The sequence below is a fragment of the Pararge aegeria genome, chromosome W (genome assembly GCF_905163445.1).
Source record: "Pararge aegeria chromosome W, ilParAegt1.1, whole genome shotgun sequence".
Classification (NCBI taxonomy): Eukaryota; Metazoa; Arthropoda; class Insecta; order Lepidoptera; family Nymphalidae; genus Pararge; species Pararge aegeria.
The window spans coordinates 1,733,472-1,741,121 of NC_053207.1; positions in this window are offsets into that span (position 1 = coordinate 1,733,472).

Consider the following 7,650-nt stretch of genomic DNA (forward strand, 5'->3'; position numbering starts at 1 on the left):
CAATTCACCTTTGCTTGCTAATACATTTAGCGATTCACAAAGTGACAAAAAAAACCTAGCCCAGGGTACCTCCATTCCCCTTTGTCACAGATGAAAGCTATAAATCAAAAAGGATAAAAGAAATTAGAACGTCACACGAGTTTCCTGTATGCAACGGTTCGAGTTCATACGCCATATTGATAAAAGTTTACAGCCATCCGCCTGAATTTTTAACAGTTTTTTTTTTTACAGAGGCACAGAAAGGCTACTACCCAGGGCCGTATAGCCGGTAAATAAAAATTGAAAAATGTTTAACTACGTCTGGCGCAGCATTGTAGCTTTATAATTCAAAGTTCCTTGATTCGATGTCGACTGGGATAATTTTAGCTTATCCAGGTTTACGTTTAACCTAGCTTTGAATATTTATTTATTATTTATTTATTTATCTTCATCCTCAGTACCTATACTTATAGCTAGCCAAAACGTAAATAAACCAAGTCAGTTTCAGATGTAGGTAGATTAAAAAAATATTAGAGAACTTTTTAATTAAATTAAAAATAATATAATTTATGAACTTACCTAAACTTATACTAAACATGTTTTTTTGTTGGTGCTAAACCATCAGATTATGAAGCAAGGATAATGCCCAAAATGTTAGAGCATTTCGAGCATAATGCATATTTTTGTTTTTATCTGTGAAAAGCAACCCGTTGGGTTGCTCATCACATTTAAATAAAGTATCAGATTAACATAAAAGGTTTTTGTTGTTCGCTTAGTAGCTGTTGTAACAATATCACTTAGCAAAGCTAAATCAAATTAGTTAGTTTCGAACCTGAGCCCTTTAAATGTAAAAAATAAATATAACTTCAAAAGAACCCTTTGTGAGTGTCCAGTTTCATATCTACTTTATATACAAGCACTGATTCTCGAACTCCTATCCGAATAGTAAGAGAGGCCACACCACAAAAAAGTTGTTAAAAAATCACAGTAATTATGCGTGAAATAGTTTGCTTTTAATTGCTTTTAATAATCTGTTTTCAAATTTTATTAAATTAAACGGGACATTGAACGGGTCTACATTTTGGGTATCCTAAATTCCCGCGAGAACCGTTTGTTTTATTACTAAACGTCATCATTAATTGGTTCATTACAATTATTGTTTTCCCGTTCACTTTCCTATAATGCATTAAATAAAGCTTAAACCTGTAAAGATTCTTATGCACTTAACAAGCAATAACGCAGAGTCAACTCAAAATGCACTGTGACTGTACTTGGCGTATTTTCAGCGTATGCGGCCACCCTCACTGTCATATGTGTTCCATGTTTTGCGCAGTACGCCGCGTAAGAAACATGCAGTGTATTGCAGGTGCAAAGAATATTTCTTGAGATCTTTATCACAAATATTAATAGGAATAGAAAAAGGATAGCCTGCTGCTATCTTTTAATGCATCATTACTTACCATCATTTAATAATAGACAAGTAGCTATAAACGTCATATGGGCTCTACGGGCATTCATGATTCAAAAGTAAACAAAGAAATACTAATGTATAAATTACAGATCTTTCCCGTTGCCTACTTCTTAACCTACAAACAATCCAGGGGCCGTTACAACTTTCCTGCAAAGCCAAACCGTATTTGAACTCTATTTTCAAAGAGCCAAGGTATATTTTCCTATTGCTAGGCATATATAATTAATCATATATTTCGGTCTAGACCGTTGCCCGGCTTTAGCTGGAGCCCCGGGCGGGGTTGTCATGGAAACAGCTGGGATGCATCTACAGCGGCCCGGGCCGGTATTGAAATTGCACAACCTTTGATGTCGGTCGCTCTTTATAAATCATATTGACTTACTGAGTGACCTAGTGAGCGTTGGCCTAGTTCATGATTCTCACACATATAACTTCAAATTATAGGAAAACCTGCTTTATTACAGTCGCTATAAGATTGATGTAATAGGCATATACTAATTTTCGGCCACGACGGCAGGAGAGCCGTAGCTTAATTGGAGAAAGCGCTTAGGCCGCGATTGCCAGAGAGTCGCAGGTTCAAATCCTATCGGTTCCGAAAATATAAAACGCACATTATTGTTATGAAGCGGTATTAGCCTAGTGGTTAGAGCTTCGGTTTTCCTACTGCCCGAGTTCAATCCCCGGGATGTAACTCTAACTTAATAAAAAAATTAATATATTATTACAGTACACATCGCCATGTAGCCCCAAAGTAGGCGGGGAATCCCTACTAATATTATACAATGTAAGTTTTTTTGTTACGCTTTCACGCAAAAACTACTTAACCGATCCTCATGAAATTTTGTACCTACACATATTTTTGAAAGTGTTAGAAGTAATATAGGATTTTTATCCCGACTTTAAGCTCGGTTCCTTTGGGAGAGGGGATGAGTGTTTGACGATTTTACACCATAACTCCGACAAATTATAACCGATTTAAATATTTTTTTTTATACTAAAGAGGTGTTTACATGTGTTTAAATTTGCCCAAACTGTGGTTGGAGGTAGAGAACAGAACTCCTCAGCGGACAGCAGCAAACCCCTCATTTGAGGCTTAGCGATACTGAATACTTTATTTTTTTTTAGATCTTCAACTTAATTTAATGCCCCATCAAAAAACAAAATCAAACACAGACGAAGTCGCGGGCAACAGCTAGTATTTTTATAAATAATTTATGAATAAAACAATATTCAACATAAATACTTATAATATACAAATAAACACCCAGACACTGGAAAACAATCACGTTCATCACACAAACATTTTCCAATTGTGGGAATCGATCTCACAGCTTCGCCTTGGACTCATAAAGGAGGGTCGTCGGCCGTCAATAGCCTAGTGGTTAGAACTCCGGTCTCCTTTCCAGAGACCAATTCGATCCACGGCGCTACACTTACATTTTTTCGAGTTATAATTATTCATTTTGACTTTGCTTTAACGGTTTCAAAATTCAAAATTCAAAATTCATTTATTTCAAGTAGGCCTAATACAAGCACTTTTGAAACGTCAAGTCTGTCCGTGTGTAGTGACTCTACCACCGGTTCGGAAGGCAGATTCTACCGAGAAGAAGCCGGCAAGAAACTCAGCAGTTGCTCTTTTCCAACATCAAAAATTTACATTTTATATTTTAACATTCATTTTTCTATCTTGTGAGAGATGAAAGCGGAGCCGGATGCTTCCAAGCAACCTTGTCATTAAGAAACTCATCAATTGTATAATAACCTCGCTGTAATAAATGTGTTTTAACACATTCTTTAAACTTATGGATTGGTAGGTCCAAAATTACCTTAGGAATCATATTATAAAAGCGTATACTCAATCCCACAAATGACTTCTGCACCTTTCGCAGACGATATGCAGATGTCACTAATTTATGACCATTTCTTGTAAGTCGACTGTTTATATCCACTTTTTGTTTATAAAGACTAATATGTTGTCTTACAAATACTATATTGTTATAAATGTATTGTGAGGCTACCGTAAGTATACCAATTTCTTTAAATTTTTCACGGAGGGATTCACGTGATTTAAGTTTATATATTGACCGTACAGCTCTTTTCTGCAATATGAATATAGTTTCAATATCAGCAGCTTTGCCCCATAATAAGATCCCGTAAGACATCACACTATGAAAGTACGCGAAGTAAACAAGTCTTGCTGTTTCTACGTCAGTAATCTGTCTAATTTTCCTGACGGCGTAGGCAGCCGAGCTTAGTTTACCTGCTAGTGTATCTATATGGGTACCCCACTGAAGCTTACAATCCAAGGTCATGCCCAGAAAAACTGTGGAATCTTCCATTTTTAGTGATTCTCCATTTATTATTATATTTTTATTAACTTTCTTTACATTTGGTAAAATAAATTCCACACACTTAGTTTTTTTTGCATTTAAAAGTAGTAAGTTAAGGAAAACATAATGCAACAACACGGCTAGGTACACGCCTCCTCGCTTAGAGGATAGATGTATAGAGAAGGCCCACCATGCTGTTTCAATGCGGGTTGGTGGTCTTCCTCGATTAATATCTCTTGTAAGTGATAACAGAAACTAGTGATCTCAAGAGCTTCGAAACCAAGTGTCTTAGCCCTACTTACCCTAAAACATGAAGTCTTCTTTAGCGGATGCTGGTCAATTCTGATACATAAAAGTTTCAGCAAAAAAGTCTCCTCTCTCTGTCTCTCCGAAGCGATCGAATGGGTCTTCTCTCAGAATAAGACGGGTTTAGGGATAAAATAAGTACAAGCGCGGCTGATGCAACGCGGTGGGTCGGGATATAGTGTGTAGAGTTATCATCATCATCATCAGTATACATTCGTCTGCTGGACTAAAGGCCCCCCTCAATGGCAGGGTTTTGCCTATTATCACCACGCTGGGCAGAATGGTTGGTGATCCAAGTAAATGCGCCTATATATACCTATTACCTATATACCTATTAGCGCAGAGGACACTACTTCCCGTTTTCCATTATACTCTCTAAGTCGCCTCGTATACACCCGTGAGAAGACATTTGGTGACAACTGTACTTCTGATCTGCTGCCACATTTAGGCACTCTAAAATACGAGCCGCCTGTGTGAATAGAATAGCAAATCATTATTGTACAGGACGCAAGCGTCACAAAACCGTAATTTGGAACTCCCTACAAATACCTATGTCTAGCAGTGTTCGTATAAATGGGCCTCATAAGAAGGCACAGAGTCACACAGCGGGCGATGGAGAGAGCTATGCTCGGTGTAGCACGCGATATTATTAGAAATGAAGAGATTCGTAGAATAACCTAAGTTACCGACATAGCTCAACGCGTCGCAATGCTGAAGTGGCAATGGGCCCGGTACATAGTTCGGAGAAAGGACGGACGTTGGGGTCCTAAGGTGCTGGAATGGCAGCCCCGAACGTAAAAGCAGCGTTGGTCGACTCCCAACGAGGTGGACAGGCGACATTAAGCGCGCCGCAGGTAGCCGCTGGACCCAAGCGGCACAGGACCGTGGAATTTGGAACTCCCTATAAAAGACCTATGTCCAGCCGTGGACGTCTATCGGTTGATATGATGATTATGATTGTTTAGGAAGAATTATCTTTTCAATATTTGTATGCAAATGAAGTCACGAGTAACCTCTTGTATAGAATAATAAATGATTTTAAATTACACCATACCGGCTTGTCTGCGCGGATTATAGCAAGTTCATTATATGAAATTTTACACATGGAATTTTAATCACGAACGCATCATATCAACTTAATTTACAACCGTAGTGTTCAAATGTTTGGCAGATTCCATTTCGGCATTCATTAAATTATCAAAGGGTATATTGAAATGGGCTCTTTGTATTTGTCAATCCTGTCGCAAAATGTTATTGGACACTCCATATTGCGGACGTATGTAGAGGATTAATCAAAATGTACGTTCATATGTAGGATGCACTGCGATTTTGTATTGATATTTGTTTGCGTCCGATTACAGGGAAAGCTGCAAAAGGGAGATGTAATCTCCTCGAATCATTTTACAAGCATAGATTTAGTAGGCAAATATCTAGTCGCCGAATAATGCACGAGAGGCTTGTTGGACGACGGAGAGAACTATCCTCTACGTGATCAGAAATGAGAAGAACGAGAGACAAGTTTCTTGTGGCCGTAAAGTATATTTAAGAACCATCAAGTTTACTTGCATCGCAATGAATTATTTATGTTAATTAAGCAATATGATATTTTTATTTGAAGCAGGAAAGTCAACGATCTTAAAATAAATAAGACTGCTTTAAGCGATGATAGTATGCCCTTAGCCCACTGACCAGGCTGTTGCCACTTTCTTGGTCTCCAAATAAGTATATTGACTATTTTGGGAAATTACTAAAAACGACTAGGTATATATTTTAAATTTTTATTTTACATCTAGTTAGTACGCCACTACATGATCACTTACACTAACAAGATAGAACTACATAATTTATGGATAAGACAAATGAATGAAAGATGATATTAAACATTATATAAGACATATATACATACAGATATTAATACAGTGTACTATTGTGAAACTCTGCGAGTATTGAAGTAAAGGTTATTTAAAATTCTCGGAAAGAGACGATTCTCAGAGTATCTCAACAATTCACGGAACATGCTATAACTAGCTACGAAGTCATTCGTATTTTAGAGATACGAATCGCAAGGAATAATTTTGAAGTCTTTGCAAACATACAAAGCGGTCAAACTTGTGTAGGAGACTCAAATTGAGAAATTACCAAAACTACTATGTAATAAGCTCCAAAGTCACTCGTATTTTAGAGTTACGTAACGCGCGAAATAGCTTTGGAATCTTGTACCTACTTGTAACACCCCTTGCGTCGGGGGCTAAAATAACTTCCTTTTTCCTCCGAACACGCTCTTCCGTGTGAAAACAATGCAACGGGTGCAAATAACATTTCCCGCTTTTGGTGACCTATCATGACGTGAGAGGATTTATTAGGTTTCTCTATTTAGAAAGTCTGTCACCAGCTGTTAGACCATTGATTACCAAATCGACTGCGGATCACGAGGTTTTATATTAGATTCCCAGTTTTGGCAACAAGTTGTTAAGTATTGGTTTGTTATTTGAAAATGTATAAATTACAGTTATTAATGGCAGTCCAGCACTATTTGTTGTTAGTGGAATAAGTATTCAAATATACTTTTTACACGACCAGCGGTGCAAGCTGGTAGTGCCAAGAGCGCATAACGGAGTAAGTCAAAGAATCTGGAAGGGGCATGGCTTTGTTCAACCACTTTTTGCCACTAACGAGCCAAAGTATTTATTTTGTTAGATGCGACTGCTTAAGTCAGTTATTATTTATGCAATGTAAGATGCGCAGGCTGAATAAACTGTCGTACTCCTTTCAAACCTCTACGACGCCATGCTTTGATAAAATATTTAGAAAGCTTTAAAAGACGTCCTAAGCCTTCAAAGTGGGCTTAAAATATATTACAGATGAGGCTTAGTGGAAAATTGCATTTAGGAACACTTTGTGAACTCGCTACCATATTTTAAATCATAACACATTTCTCCTCGAATTCACGTTCCTTTAACAAAATGGTATCTCTATAGAGAATATCTATATGAGAACTTTATACGGTACGACTGTCTGTCTATTATTACTTTTTAAAATTAGAACCTAGGGTTATTCAAGGGTATATTAAAAAATAAATTCCATAAAAGCCAGCAATGAATTGGTAACTCCTCTGTTGCTGTAGATGTTCATGAACGACGGTGATGACTGGTGATCCACCTGCTCTTTTGCCCGCTAATAATATATAAGAAAAAAACTTGATATATTAATAACTGACTTGGCTACCTACTTGAAATTATCTCATCTGCGTATTTCAAACGATGAAAGGCGAAGAATATTAACTTATCATTATGATATGAAATGTCTTTAAACACAAACATGAATACTACTGAATCACGATTTAATAGCATTAACTATATTTACAAGTCTCGCTCTATTGAAGTGCTTCAAATTTATTTACACCCTGGTTGCCTGGAGAGAAGGAATAAATCCCTCTCTCCAGGCAACCAGGCCCATATAAAAAAAAATATATTATATGAATATAATTAAATGAATGTGGCACTAAAATTGCGACTCTGATAATAAATGTGAATAAAACAAGATAAAAAAGATAATATTATGGAA